Here is a 15813-nt window from a genome sequence, read left to right on the forward strand (position 1 = left end):
TCCAGTTGCATTATATTCACACTCAGAAGCATATTTCCATAAAACGTTATGGAGTGCAACGTCACAGGGGCATCGTTAAAAAGCCCCAGCTGAGCATCTCCCTCCAACCTGCCCCACTGAAGAGAGTTTGCGGTTTGTCTCCCCACAGCTCCTCCTGCCTCTCATAGAATCATAGAATCATAGAATATCAGGGTTGGAAGGGACCCCAGAAGGTCATCTAGTCCAACCCCCTGCTCAAAGCAGGACCAAGTCCCAGTTAAATCATCCCAGCTAGGGCTTTGTCAAGCCTGACCTTAAAAACCTCTAAGGAAGGAGATTCTACCACCTCCCTAGGTAACGCATTCCAGTGTTTCACCACCCTCTTAGTGAAAAAGTTTTTCCTAATATCCAATCTAAACCTCCCCCATTGCAACTTGAGACCATTACTCCTCGTTCTGTCATCTGCTACCATTGAGAACAGTCTAGAGCCATCCTCTTTGAAACCCCCTTTCAGGTAGTTGAAAGCAGCTATCAAATCCCCCCTCATTCTTCTCTTCTGCAGACTAAACAATCCCAGCTCCCTCAGCCTCTCCTCATAAGTCATGTGCTCTAGACCCCTAATCATTTTCGTTGCCCTTCGTTGTACTCTTTCCAATTTATCCACATCCTTCCTGTAGTGTGGGGCCCAAAACTGGACACAGTACTCCAGATGAGGCCTCACCAGTGTCGAATAGAGGGGAACGATCACGTCCCTCGATCTGCTCGCTATGCCCCTACTTATACAACCCAAAATGCCATTGGCCTTCTTGGCAACAAGGGCACACTGCTGACTCATATCCAGCATATCCATCATCCTACAGCTTCCAGCTGGCATTGTCTCACCAGGCTGGCGTGAGGGGTGGGCTGTACTGGAAAACTATTATGAATTCCATCAACCTTTTTTTTTAATGAAAAATTGAGGCTTTGACCAAATGAAGAGTTTTGTGGCAAAATTTGACTTTCCTTGGAAATTTTCCATTTTTATTTTTGGTCAGTAAATTGAAAAGTGAAAATATTTCAGTCTTTGGTTGACAATTTGTTCTTTTTCAGTGTTTTTCTGACTTCCTGAAAACAAAACAAAAATGTTTTTGATGTTTGGTGAAAAGTTGAAATTTTCCCACCAAAAATGTTGAGAAAGCCAAACCATTCCCCCCCCCCCATTTTCATCACAATTTTCTGCAGAAAACAAAACAAACCATTTTTGAACAAGCTCTGGGGCTTATGTTTTCAGGCCTGTTCCTCCCCAGCTGATGTTTCCACCAGCCAGGGCAGCTCCAAAGCTCTAAAGACCCCTTACTCTGGGGATATAGCAATGAGAGCTAGACTAAGAGATGCATCAAGTGCTGCTCCAGCCCAGTTCCTCCCCCTACTAGCCACAGAAGCCTTTGTTGGAAATGTAATAGCAGAGTCATAGAAATATGGGGCTGGAAGGGACCTTGAGAGGTCATCTGGTCCAACCCCAGCGCTGAAGTGGGACCTAAACCATCCCTGACACGGTTTGTCCGACCTGTTCTTAATAACTTCCCATAAGGGGGATTCCACAACTGCCTTGGAAGTCTGTTCCAGAGCTGAACTAGCCTTAGAGTGAGCAAGATGGATCTACCAACCCTGCCCAAGGAGCCATGGCTCAAGGCCAAGAGTACACAGCAATGGCCAGGGAAATGGGTCTGTCTGTATTGTCCAGACTTATATTCAGCATTTCTGCTCCCATATCCTCACACTCCCCTGCCCCCAGGCAGTAGTTCCTAGCTCCTTCCCATCTCCCCTCACTCTGCCCCTCCAGAGAATGGCCAAGGTGGCGCTGGTCCTGGGAATGGCAGCCCCTGCTACGTAGTCCTGTAGGTCCCCATCCCAGTGCGTTAGTGTCCCCGTGTCCGCTCTACACTGAATGTGCCCCGTGTCATAGAATCATAGAATCATAGAATATCAGGGTTGGAAGGGACCCCAGAAGGTCATCTAGTCCAACCCCCTGCTCAAAGCAGGACCAAGTCCCAGTTAAATCATCCCAGCCAGGGCTTTGTCAAGCCTGACCTTAAAAACCTCTAAGGAAGGAGATTCTACCACCTCCCTAGGTAACGCATTCCAGTGTTTCACCACCCTCTTAGTGAAAAAGTTTTTCCTAATATCCAATCTAAACCTCCCCCATTGCAACTTGAGACCATTACTCCTCGTTCTGTCATCTGCTACCATTGAGAACAGTCTAGAGCCATCCTCTTTGAAACCCCCTTTCAGGTAGTTGAAAGCAGCTATCAAATCCCCCCTCATTCTTCTCTTCTGCAGACTAAACAATCCCAGCTCCCTCAGCCTCTCCTCATAAGTCATGTGCTCTAGACCCCTAATCATTTTTGTTGCCCTTCGCTGTACTCTTTCCAATTTATCCACATCCTTCCTGTAGTGTGGGGCCCAAAACTGGACACAGTACTCCAGATGAGGCCTCACCAGTGTCGAATAGAGGGGAACGATCACGTCCCTCGATCTGCTCGCTATGCCCCTACTTATACATCCCAAAATGCCATTGGCCTTCTTGGCAACAAGGGCACACTGCTGACTCATATCCAGCTTCTCGTCCACTGTCACCCCTAGGTCCTTTTCCGCAGAACTGCTGCCGAGCCATTCGGTCCCTAGTCTGTAGCGGTGCATTGGATTCTTCCATCCTAAGTGCAGGACCCTGCACTTATCCTTATTGAACCTCATTAGATTTCTTTTGGCCCAATCCTCCAATTTGTCTAGGTCCTTCTGTATCCTATCCCTCCCCTCCAGCGTATCTACCACTCCTCCCAGTTTAGTATCATCCGCAAATTTGCTGAGAGTGCAATCCACACCATCCTCCAGATCATTTATGAAGATATTGAACAAAACGGGCCCCAGGACCGACCCCTGGGGCACTCCACTTGACACCGGCTGCCAACTAGACATGGAGCCATTGATCACTACCCGTTGAGCCCGACAATCTAGCCAGCTTTCTACCCACCTTATAGTGCATTCATCCAGCCCATACTTCCTTAACTTGCTGACAAGAATGCTGTGGGAGACCGTGTCAAAAGCTTTGCTAAAGTCAAGAAACAATACATCCACTGCTTTCCCTTCATCCACAGAACCAGTAATCTCATCATAAAAGGCGATTAGATTAGTCAGGCATGACCTTCCCTTGGTGAATCCATGCTGACTGTTCCTGATCACTTTCCTCTCCTCTAAGTGCTTCAGGATTGATTCTTTGAGGACCTGCTCCATGATTTTTCCAGGGACTGAGGTGAGGCTGACCGGCCTGTAGTTCCCAGGATCCTCCTTCTTCCCTTTTTTAAAGATGGGCACTACATTAGCCTTTTTCCAGTCATCCGGGACTTCCCCCGTTCGCCACGAGTTTTCAAAGATAATGGCCAAGGGCTCTGCAATCACAGCCGCCAATTCCTTCAGCACTCTCGGATGCAATTCGTCCGGCCCCATGGACTTGTGCACGTCCAGCTTTTCTAAATAGTCCCTAACCACCTCTATCTCTACAGAGGGCTGGCCATCTCTTCCCCATTTTGTGTTGCCCAGCACAGCAGTCTGGGAGCTGACCTTGTTAGTGAAAACAGAGGCAAAAAAAGCATTGAGTACATTAGCTTTTTCCACATCCTCTGTCACTAGCTTGCCTCCCTCATTCAGTAAGGGGCCCACACTTTCCTTGGCTTTCTTCTTGTTGCCAACATACCTGAAGAAACCCTTCTTGTTACTCTTGACATCTCTTGCTAGCTGCAGCTCCAGGTGCGATTTGGCCCTCCTGATATCTTTCCTACATGCCCGAGCAATATTTTTATACTCTTCCCTGGTCATATGTCCAACCTTCCACTTCTTGTAAGCTTCTTTTTTATGTTTAAGATCCGCTAGGATTTCACCATTAAGCCAAGCTGGTCGCCTGCCATATTTACTATTCTTTCGACTCATCGGGATGGTTCAACCTCAACAGGGATTCCTTGAAATACAGCCAGCTCTCCTGGACTCCCTTCCCTTTCATGTTAGTCCCCCAGGGGATCCTGGCCATCTGTTCCCTGAGGGAGTCAAAGTCTGCTTTCCTGAAGTCCAGGGTCCGTATCCTGCTGCTTACCTTTCTTCCCTGCGTCAGGATCCTGAACTCAACCAACTCATGGTCACTGCCTCCCAGATTCCCATCCACTTTTGCTTCCCCCACTAATTCTACCCGGTTTGTGAGCAGCAGGTCAAGAAAAGCGCTCCCCCTAGTTGGCTCCCCTAGCACTTGCACCAGGAAATTGTCCCCTACGCTTTCCAAAAACTTCCTGGATTGTCTATGCACCGCTGTATTTCTCTCCCAGCAGATATCAGGAAAATTAAAGTCACCCATGAGAATCAGGGCATGCGATCTAGTAGCTTCCGTGAGTTGCCGGAAGAAAGCCTCATCCACCTCATCCCCCTGGTCCGGTGGTCTATAGCAGACTCCCACCATGACATCACTCTTGTTGCACACACTTCTAAACTTAATCCAGAGACACTCAGGTTTTTCCACAGTTTCATACCGGAGCTCTGAGCAGTCATACTGCTCCCTTACATACAGTGCTACTCCCCCACCTTTTCTGCCCTGCCTGTCCTTCCTGAACAGTTTATAACCATCCATGACTGTACTCCAGTCATGTGAGTTATCCCACCAAGTCTCTGTTATTCCAATCACGTCATAATTCCTTGACATCACCAGGACCTCCAGTTCTCCCTGCTTGTTTCCAAGGCTTTGTGCATTTGTATATAAGCACTTGAGATAACCTGTTGATCGCCCCTCATTCCCAGTATGAGGCAGGAGCCCTCCCCTCTCAGACATTCCTGCCTGTGCTTCCTCCCGGTATCCCGCTTTCCCACTTACCTCAGGGCTTTGGTCTCCTTCCCCCGGTGAACCTAGTTTAAAGCCCTCCTCACTAGGTTAGCCAGCCTGCTGGCAAAGATGTTCTTCCCTCTCTTCGTAAGATGGAGCCCGTCTCTGCCCAGTACTCCTCCTTCATGGAACACCATCCCATGGTCAAAGAATCCAAAGCCTTCTCTCCGACACCACCTGCGTAGCCATTCGTTGACCTCCACGATTCGACGGTCCCTACCCAGGCCTTTTCCTTCCACGGGGAGGATGGACGAGAACACCACTTGTGCCTCCAACTCCTTTATCCTTCTTCCCAGAGCCACGTAGTCCGCAGTGATCCGCTCAAGGTCATTCTTGGCAGTGTCATTGGTGCCCACGTGGAGAAGCAGGAAGGGGTAGCGATCCGAGGGCTTGATGAGTCTCGGCAGTCTCTCCGTCACATCACGAATCTTAGCCCCTGGCAAGCAGCAGACTTCTCGGTTTTCCCGGTCAGGGCGGCAGATAGATGACTCAGTCCCCCGGAGGAGAGAGTCCCCGACCACCACCACCCGCCTTCTCCTCTTGGGAGTGGTGGTCGTGGAACCCCCAACCTCAGGACATCGCATCTCATGCCTCCCAACCAGCGGGGTCTCCTTCTGCTTTCTCCCCCCAGACATATCATCTGGTCCACTCTCCGCATTGGTACCTGTGGAGAGAACATGAAAGCGGTTAGTTACCTGTGTCTGTGTTACTGGAACCCGGACATTCCGCTTACCTCTTCTGGAGGTCACATGTTGCCAAGCTTCTTCACTGGCCTCTTGGCTCCTCTGTGCAACCTGCTCTATATCTTTAGAGCTTTGTGCCCCTAGAAGGCTATCCTGAGTTTGGTCCAGAAAATCCTCAGTCTCTCGTATACAACGCAGGGTCGTTACCTGTTGCTCCAGACCTTCAATCTTCTCTTCCAATATGGAGACCAGCTTGCACTTTGTACAGACAAAGTCGCTTCTGTCCTGTGGAAGAAAGACAAACATGGCACATCCAGTGCAGGTCACAATAGCTGAACCCCCCCCCTTCCATATCACCTACCTACTATGAGCTTCCTCAGAGACGTTGGCAAGATGTAAGCCTCACTGGGCTCACTCCAGGCGAACTCCCAGGCAAACTCCTGCTGTGAGCTGCTCTGCTGTCCCCGCTGCTCAGCTGGTTCGCGAGGCTCTGGCTATTTTCAAACAGCCAGGCTTCCCTGACGCAAACACACAGACACCCTAATGCCCGCCCCCTGCAGGCTAGCAGCCAATCAGACACTCACTCAGGCTCTCTCCCTGTCCTCCCAGCAAACACACGCTCGGATACTTCCTCAGCAAGCAAACACACACACTCGGATACTTACCAGTCCCAGGCAAACTCCTGCTGTGAGCTGCTCTGCTGTCCCCGCTGCTCCGCTGGTTCGCTGGTGTCTCTGACAGACCCTAGCTCTCTCTGGGCATGGTTACTCTGAGGTCTCCATCACTCCTTGGTTGTCTCTTGTGGTGGTTTTGCTGTCAGGAGTGGGCCTGGGCAGGAGCTATGGCAGGAGCCATAACCCAGAAGTGACACCCAGCCAGCATGGCCCCTAGTGCAGGGAGACCTGCAGCATGAATTCTTCAGCATCAGCTCCCGCAGGATTGTTCATGTTTGTATGGTTTTCCCAGGAGGGCGATTGGGACTGGAGGCCATTGGGGGAATCGCAGGGCTCTCTGTCGTGTGTCTGGCTCCACTGATTTATCTGCTGGTGAAGAAAGGTAGGCGATGGGGACCTCAGCCCGAGGCTGTGAGTGGACAGTGGCCATTTCAGGGAGAGACCAAGGGGAGCATTTTCAAATGAGCCTATGAAGGCAGCTACATTCAATGGCTTTCAATGGGACTTAAGCGGCCTGGTCACTCTGGTGCTTTAAGAAACGCTGTCCCAAATGCCTAGGGGGCCATTTCATAAACTGCTAAGGAAAGTAGGAGCCGAAGTGCCGTGGCCTTATAGTGGGGCATATGCTCCCTAATCCCATGGGCACTTTGGCAAATACCACCCATCCGGGGCCCCAATGGAGGGATGGATACATCATACAGGAGGCAGCTGCTGGCTACTCTCCTGGCTGAGCCAAAAGCCTGCTCGGCTCCAGGGGGCTATTCAGGTGAGCTATGTTAAGACTGAGATTTCCAGAGCTGCCCAGGGGATTTGGATACACTAACTTGGCAACTGGGCCTCCAGATCCCTTGGGCAGCTCTGAAACGCCCACCGTAACCATGGCGCAGAGTCCAATCCTTGGCCACAGCATTGTGGAGCCCATCTCTTGGTCAGGCAGGGAGCGAGGGGTGTCTGGGACCCTGCCAATTACAACTGTCTTCCTTTTTCTTTCAGTTTCAGCTAAACAGAGATGTCTGAGGTAAGAAGGAGCATACCTTCGCCTGGGGTTGTGATTCTGGTCGTGTCCCCAGGGTGTGATGCAGGGAAGTGCGGGGGATGGGGGACTGAGTTCTCAGCTGCCCTGGTATTTTCTCTGGTGAGCAGGACAGGAACTGAATGTGGGTAGATCCTCTGAGGATCAGCTGGGATTGCCTGGCCTCTCTCTCGGGGTCAGTGTCTAATGAAGTCTGAGACACACCTGCTGGGAAGGGAGGCTTGTGTGCCACTCACTGGCCAGTGGCAGGATGTGTACCATAAACACAGAGCAATATCCACCCACACTGACACATTTCATAGATTCATAGATACTAAGGTCAGAAGGGACCATTCTGATCATCTAGTCTGACCTCCTGCACAGCGCAGGCCACAGAATCTCACCCAGCCACTCCTATGAAAAACCTCACCCATGTCTGAGCTATTGAAGTCCTTAAATCATGGTTTAAAGACTTCAAGGAGCAGAGAAGCCTCCCTCAAGTCAACCATGCCCCATGCTACAGAGGAAGGCGAAAAACCTCCAGGGCCTCTCCAATCTGCCTTGGAGGAAAATTCCCTCCCGACCCCAAATATGGCAATCAGCTAAACCTGAGCATATGGGCAAGATTCACCAGCCAGATACTACAGAAAATTCTTTCCTGGGTAACACAGATCCCATCCATCTAATATCCCATCTCAGGGGATTTGGCCTATTTACCCTGAATATTTAAAGATCAATTACTTACCAAAATCCCATTATCCCATCATATCATCTCCTCCATAAACTTATCGAGTAGAATCTTAAAACCAGATAGATCTTTTGCCCCCACTGCTTCCCTTGGAGGGCTATTCCAAAACTTCACTCCTCTGATGGTTAAAAACCTTCGTCTGATTTCAAGTCTAAACTTCCTGGTGGCCAGTTTATACCCATTTGTTCTTGTGTCATCTTTCACATTTGCTTTCGACAGGAAACAGCTCCCAAACCGCAGCACTGAGAACACGCCCACGGACGAGCAGATCCTCTGTAAGTACTTGTTCTTCCCGCTTACTACTTGTGTGTAGGTAAGGCCTGGTGCCCTCAGTGCATGGGCAATGCTGCACCAGGTGCTGTAGAGACAGAGTCAGAAGACAGTCCCTGCCCCAAAAACATTATGACCCCAGGCCCAGATCCTCAGAGGTTGTTTAGGTTCCTAACTTTATGTCAGTGGAAGTTTGGAACCTCAATACCTTTGAGGATCTGGGCCTAAGGGTTTGATGACTGAACACAGATGGAAAAAAACAAGTTGAGGGAGGACAGGGTGTGACATGGAGCAAACAGAGAAACTGCCCAGACATTGTCCCTTGCTGATATCCCAAAATCATGGCTGAGCTGTGACTCACCCTAACATGGCCCCCCTGCACAATGCTCACGCCAGGCTCCCTGCTCTAGCCTATGTCTGATCTGGCTGTGTTTCCACTGGCCCCAGTTCACTACCCAGGGTCTGAAGAACAGGGAGGGCTACACATATGAAAGGTGAAATCAGAGGATCAGAGCTGGAGGGCTGGAAAGGGCCTCAAGGGGTCATAGAGTGCAGCCCCCTGTGCTGAGGGAGGGTTAAAACTTCCCCTGTGCTGTAATTCACAGACCATCAGGGACCCTTGTAGTCTGACTTCCTGATAGCAGAGGTCGGAGACTTCCCCTGTGCCTTACACTAACCTCCAGCGCCTGACACTGGGGGACCCGACTTGCTGTGGTCTTTAGGCACTACCCCCATAGACATGTTAAATAATAATAACAATAATTGGTGTCCACATCTCAGCTCTCATTCACACCCTTTGCAGCTGCAATGACACAATTAGAGTTGACACTGAATGAACCCTGATGTGGTCTCCCAGCCCCAGCCATGCTTATTTTGGGATGTCTCAAGCTCCTGGTGCTGCTGCTGTGTTTATTTCACTGGAGTTTCGATTTCACACCCAGTCCCAAATGAAACACCAGTCCCCGGTGAAATGTGTCCATTTACAGAACCAGTCAGGTCTGGGAGGAGAGCAGGTGCTGTCACCACGAGCCAGCACTGCGCTGGTCATGCTGGGGGAGCCAGTGTGAACCGACCCCACGGCATATACTCTAAAGCAGTGACCGGACCTCGGGGTCGGTGCTAGATAGTGTTGTTTTTGAACAACTAGATCAAGCAATAGATAAATCTCTGTGGGTGGCTCTCCCAGGGAGCAGTACTTACCCTTGTGCTCTCTGCTAACTCTCTCCCCAGATGCTGCCATTGGCGAGTTCGGCACAGCCAGGGTGAGTTGCGGTGTCGGTTGAATCCTGACCGTGAATTTCAGGCTCAGGATCTGGAATGTCCCAGCAGAAAATTGCGCCATGAGACACTGTCCAATGCTGGAGCACAGCAGGGCTGACCTCTGTGCTGGGGGTGTGAGCCGGGATTTGCATCCCTCTCTCTGCCCTGCTGGGTGTAGGGAGCAGCCTCAGAGACTGTAATGCAGAAGGAACCACTGTGATAGTCTAGTCTGCACTCCTGCAGACTCTTACCCAGCGATTCCTGCATCCTGCCCAGAATATCTGCCACTGCAATTATTGCTTTTAACTACCCAAGAAAAACACAGTATTTCTCTCTCCTTCTGCCCAGTTTTCTCTCTCTACCTGCTCCTGCCTCTGTGTTTGAGCTGATTGAAAATTTTTAAACAAAAATATTTTTTTGTCAAAAAATGAACTTTTTTTCTAAAATGAAAGTTTTTACAAAAACTTGCAGGAATCTTTTGAAATTTTTCTGTTTGCAAAAATTTGGTGGACATTATATCAAAGTGGATGCTAAAATTGTTTACTGAGAACTGGGCTTTCAGTAAATTTAAAAAAGTATAATGATTTTGATAACATTTGTTGAGAATTATGATAAAAAAATAATGGCAAATTGTGCAAAAATAAAAAATGGATCCACCTACAAATAAATTCACATGTTTTTTGCAAAATTGTTTCTCCATATTATGACCAGATGCTTTGCCCGTAGCTCCCTTCAAAGGGCTATTCTGCTGTGGTGTCAATCTCTATCTGCTGAGGCTTGGAGGTAAGCAGAGGAATAACAGGATTTTATTTTTGTTTTAAAGCTTCCTTGGGTGCAGGAAAACAAGACTGCAACATACGCCACTGTAGGGAAAGTCCATGGAAGGCCCAGTTTACACTCCGGCTTCTAAAACACAAGGTCCAGCCTGCACTTGCTGCTTGCATTGACTCTGAAATGGCAGGCACCGAAGAGACTAGCAGGCTAATCACTGAGTCACCTTTGAACTTTGTAAAGTTTTAGGGAAAGTCTTTCTGCTCCGTGTCTCTTTCTTCAGACCCCTCCCTGCTCTTACCTGCTCTCCAACATCTCAGCGCTCTCTAGGTGCATTTCTCTTAGACTCCCCAAACCCTGCTTCCCAGCACTGTCTGTAGTTTTATAAAAAGAAAAGGCGTACTTGTGGCACCTTAGAGACTAACAAATTTATTAGAGCATAAGCTTTCGTGAGCTACAGCTCACTTCGATGAAGTGAGCTGTAGCTCACGAAAGCTTATGCTCTAATAAATTTGTTAGTCTCTAAGGTGCCACAAGTACGCCTTTTCTTTTTGCGAATACAGACTAACATGGCTGCTACTCTGAAACCTGTAGTTTTATAGACACCAGGACAGATGTCAGCTTGTTTACTCCCATTGCAATAAATCTGCAGTGTGAATTTGTGCAATGTTGATTCCTTCTTGGATTTTCAGGAGTTCAGCTCCCCTCGAGAACCATGGAGTTCTGCTAAAGCATGGACCCTGCGCTCCCCACAGGCCTGGGCCAGCCAGAAGTGGGCTGGGTACAGAGCACAGGGGGGAGATAAAGTTCTCCAAACACCTCCAGATCCTCACCGTGTGAAACTCAAACACACGGGCCCTAGCGTTTATCCCCCCGCAGTTCTGCCCGGCCTGCCGGCACATGGACAGCAGGGGCCTAATCTCTGAGCTCTCATCCACCCAGCTGGAAACTTCCTCATGGGACCCTAATCCCAGTTCCAGAGCAGAGCTATCCTGGACTGAAGTCTGGCCAGGAGCAGGCCCCATAGGCAGGGATGCTGCACAACCCAGGAGCCTGGCAATAACAGCTTCTCTCCTCAGTCTCTCTCCTTGCACCCCTAGCTGGGGCATCCCTAGGGCCTCTGTGCTGCAGCTGGGGTCAGTTCCCCCTTCCTGGGCCCAGGCAGCCCCTCATCACTGCCTGCCCCGCTCAGCCAGGGCTGCAGCTCCCCCAGTCCCTGGCCTGCCTCTGCGAGGTGCATATGCAGCAGGGGGAGTCACTGATCCCCTGACCAGGCCCAGTCTGTGGGTTTGCTGGGAAACCTCCCAGGACATTTCTGCCCCTGCCCAGCTGCCCCAGGGCTGGGGGTTAGGACTATGCTGGCTCCCAATGGCGCTTCCCTCTCCCCTCTAGATGGCACCAGAGCCCCACTGCCCTCGTGCTGGCTGTTTGTTCTGACCGTCCCCTCCAGGTCAGCGCTTGTCTGAATCTCTGGTGTGGTTTTGCTGGTTTCCCTCCCTTTGTATCACAGGGCTCTGCCTGGACAGGCACCTCTCACCCCCAGCCAGAGATCTTAGCTCTGCCCTTTCACCTCAAGCCCACAGAGTCCTCTCCCCTCCCAGAGCTGGGGGTAGAACGCAGGAGTCCTGAGTCCCAGCCCCCCAATTTTGGACTGGAACGCCTGGTCGAAAAGGGACCCTGGTGGCTCCGGTCAGCACCACTGCCCGGGCTGTTAAAGTCCCGTCGGCAGTTCTGCGGGTGTAAGGCAGGCTACTTGCTACCTGTTCTGGCTCTGTGCTGCGCCCCAGAAGTGGCCTGCAAGTCCGGCTCTTAGGCGGAGGCGGGGGAGGCCATGGGGCTCCACGTGCTGCCCCTACCCTGAGCACCAGTACCGCACTCCCATTGGCCAGGAACCAGCCAATTGGAGTGGGGGGGGGGCAGTGCCTGTAGCTGACAGCAGCTCGTGGAGCCTCCTCAGCCTCACCCCCCAACCTGCAGCCACCTCCTGCACCCCAAATCCCTCATCCCTGGCTGCACCCCAGAACCCGCACCCCCAGCTGGAGCCTTCACCCCCTCCCACACTCCAACTCCCTGTCCCAGCCCAGTAAAAGTGAGTGAGGGTGGGGGAGAGCGAGCCACCAAGGGAGGCAAAATGAAGTGAGCGGGGGTCGGGGCTTCAGGGAAGGGACGGGGCTAGGGTGTTCGGTTTTAGAAAGTTGGCAACCCTATTTTTCCAGCCCCCCAACACTTTGTAACTGAAACAAACATGCAAAATGAAGGACTCCCCCAACAAAGCATTATGCAATTTATGAACAGCCCCATGAAACCCAGGAGTCCTGACTCCCAGGTCCCCTCTTCTAACTCACTGGGTCTCACTCCCCTTTTGAGCCAGGGATAGAGCCCAGCGGTCCTGGCTCCCATCCCTCCCCCTCTCTAGCCATTAGACCCTACTCCCCTCCCAGAGCCAGGAATGGAGCCCAGCCAGCCTGCGGCCTAATCTTATCATCTCACTTCTAGACCCTGCTTTTTCTGTTTCCCTTTTGAATTAGCTGCAGCAGTGACCATTTATCATGCAAATGTGGGACTCAAACAGTCAGCTGAGCACAGCCCAGACCTGTGCTCTAGATAGCTCTGATAATGTAACTGAAAGGCCAGGCATGAGTTAAAGTGAAACACTAGCTGTATTTAGCAAGACTCAGCCTAATAAGGTGTTGGAATGCTTAATTTCCTGGTACAAAACCAGACAGCCCCTCCATTTGGCTGCACAGTCATTGAAATCAGCCATTCCATCGCCCTCAAAACCAGTCTGAGATGTTCGGCCACACAGTGCTGAGGGACCAATAAAATCAGGCTGTGAAACGAGAGGTCCCAATGAGGGCAGGGCTATGCTTAAAACCCTGCAGCTGTAGGACACCACTGTGCCAGTGGGAGGGCTTTTACCATTGGCGTTGTTAATCCACCTCCAGTGGAATTAGTGCTGTCTGTACGGGGAGTTAAGCTGGTTTAACTGCATTGCTCAGGGGCGTCAATTTTTCACACACACACCTCCCTGAGTGACGTAGTCATACCAACCACATTTCCTATTGCTGGATTCAGAGTCAAAGAACTAACCGTTATACCATGGGACTGCACTGCCCTATTTCACTATGTCCAGGCTTGAGCTTGTGGATCAGTTACAGCTCTTGATTGCCAATTAACTGGAGTTAGCTGGAGCACCTTTGCAAATGTTTATCAAGACACTCCAATCACATGGAGCCTCTGTGGTTGCATTAGGGTCACCCACAAATGTATGTGGAGTATCTGAATCAGCCTTCTAGTGTTGTAGTTAACTTAAATTAATTGCCAATGAGTCAAGTTGAATTACCACATGGCCACAAACTACAGTCTAGACAAACCCACTGAGAATAGCTAGATTGGATCAGAACTGAGGTTCATCTAGTGCCGTAGCCTGTCTCTGATTGTGGCCAGAACCAAAGACTTCAGACAAAGGTGTGAGACTCAGATAGTTAGAGGTTGGTTTAAGCCCTAAAGCAAGATCTTATAACATCTCTTCCATATTCTGATTTTAACAGTAACTATTATACATTCTGGATATTTTGTTATCCATAAAAATGTCCAATCTCACTTTGCATCTTATAAAAGTGGGTCAGAATTTTTTTCCCAACTGGAAAATATTGACTTTTCATTACAAACAAAAACAAAAAACCCGGAAACTCCCAAAACTAAAATTTTTTTTGTTTGTTTTTTGGAACTAAAAACCCAACAATTTTGGCCAAAAACTGAAGAAGAGAAAAAAAAATTGACTGCAAGCTGCTGAAAACCAAAACATTTTATGCTATTTTGTTTGGTTTGTTTTTGGCTGAAAATGTTTGGTTTTCTGGCTCTTGGTTTTCCAACAAAGAATTGAAAATGTTGGAGGAAAGCAGATACTTTTTTGCAAAACTTTTTTGTTTTTGAAGCCCAGTTTTCTGACCAAAAAAAAAAGTGTAGATGGAAAAATTTCAACCAAGCCTGCTAACTTCATAACTATCAGCCAACAGAAGAAAACTAATGAGCTGAAAACGGTAATCTGCTTCAGATGACTCACCATGAAAAGACTCAAACAGTTCACTTTGCTGAGTCATCCAATAGGCCACACAGCTTACTGGAAGAGGTCTCTTAGGGAAGAATATTTCCCAGCTCTGTAATGGACTCAGTGGGTGGGATTCTCTGGCCTGTGCTGAGCAGCAAGTCAGACTAGAGGGTTATAATGGTCCCTTCTGGCCTTATTACAGCTGCAGATCTCCCCTCAAAAATCAGCCTGATGAGTCTGGCCACTTGCAAGAGGAAAAATCAAACTGGGGTATAGAAAAGCTAGGCCCCAATGAGATTTGGGCTCAGGTTGCTGAATGGCCAGAGCTAACCATGACATCATGGGACCAAGCTTGGCATATGTCTCACTGGCTTCTCTGGGGCCAGGATATGGGGTGTGTGTGAGAAAAGAGCTACAAGCCACACACTCTTGTCAGAAATAGAAAGGAGAGAGTGAAGTGTTTCCTGTGTTAGAGCCAATGAAATGGGAAATTGGGCCTGGGGAGGGAAGTGGGAAGATCCAGGGAAGAGCAGAGATCTCGACCCTTGCTCCAGAATTTCCCTTCCAAACAGCAGTGGCTGGAGTAAAGGTGCAGAGGACACCCTGGAATGGAGGTGACTGAGGTGTCCTGGGAACATCAGCCTCTCCCTGAAGGGCTAACAGGGCAAGGCTAGTGGCCCAGAGCTGCGAGGGGCGGGGGTAGCCTCAGCCACTAGCACTTGCATACGAGTCATCTGGGACAATGGGATCCTCTGCCTGAACTGGCCAAATCAGGCGGATTTTTTGCCTCAAAATTGTGAATTTTCAAAGCATTTGGTGTCTCCGGGTAGAAAACAAACAGAACAGAACATGAGCAACCAACCAACCAACAAATGTAGATGAAAAATTCCTAAATATTTTGCAAGTGTTTTTGGTTGAAATTTCAGACCAGCTGTAGGCATAGATTTCCGGGGCAGACACGATGCCACTAAGGCCATGAATGTATTGTCACTGCCTGAACACTGGCACATGCCCACTACTGTGAGACAAAGCCTCAGCAAGTAGGGGCTGATCATTCTCTCCCATCCCATCCAAAAACTCCAGGAAGGGAATTTTTGCAAGGAAATCTCTGTGAGGATTTCCCCATGGAGATTCCTCCCTTCCACCCCACCCCCCAGGACGGTCCTGTCTGCATCCCTACAGAAAAGTCACCCCAACCCTGGCCTCTCCAGTTCTGTATCCTTGATCTGGGCCCTAGCAGCTCCTCCCTCTTCTCTGGGTCCATCCAGGTGTCCCTCCTTCTACAGATAAGCTCCAGCATGGTCCATGGTGGGGGACGGTGCCACTGAGGGACCTGGGCCCCTTCCCCTGTGTGCACGTAGGACTCCTACATGTGTGGACTCCTACATGTGTGGATCTAAATGAACATAGTCTAGCTAGGGGTATCAATGGCAGAGGGCCAGAGCCCCAGCTGGTGTCAATCCACATC

General features: G+C 49.8%; 1 long non-coding RNA gene across 1 annotated transcript; it reads left to right on the forward strand.

Annotated features, from left to right (window-relative positions):
- The first annotated feature begins 6516 nt into the window (after positions 1-6516).
- LOC122457287 lies at positions 6517-9339 on the forward strand. The gene is made up of 4 exons (XR_006276758.1): positions 6517-6615; positions 7227-7251; positions 8213-8268; positions 9250-9339. It is a non-coding gene; the product is annotated as an uncharacterized LOC122457287 (long non-coding RNA).
- The last annotated feature ends 6474 nt before the right edge of the window (positions 9340-15813 follow it).

This window comes from Dermochelys coriacea, chromosome 23, assembly GCF_009764565.3.
Source record: "Dermochelys coriacea isolate rDerCor1 chromosome 23, rDerCor1.pri.v4, whole genome shotgun sequence".
Lineage (NCBI taxonomy): Eukaryota > Metazoa > Chordata > Testudines > Dermochelyidae > Dermochelys > Dermochelys coriacea.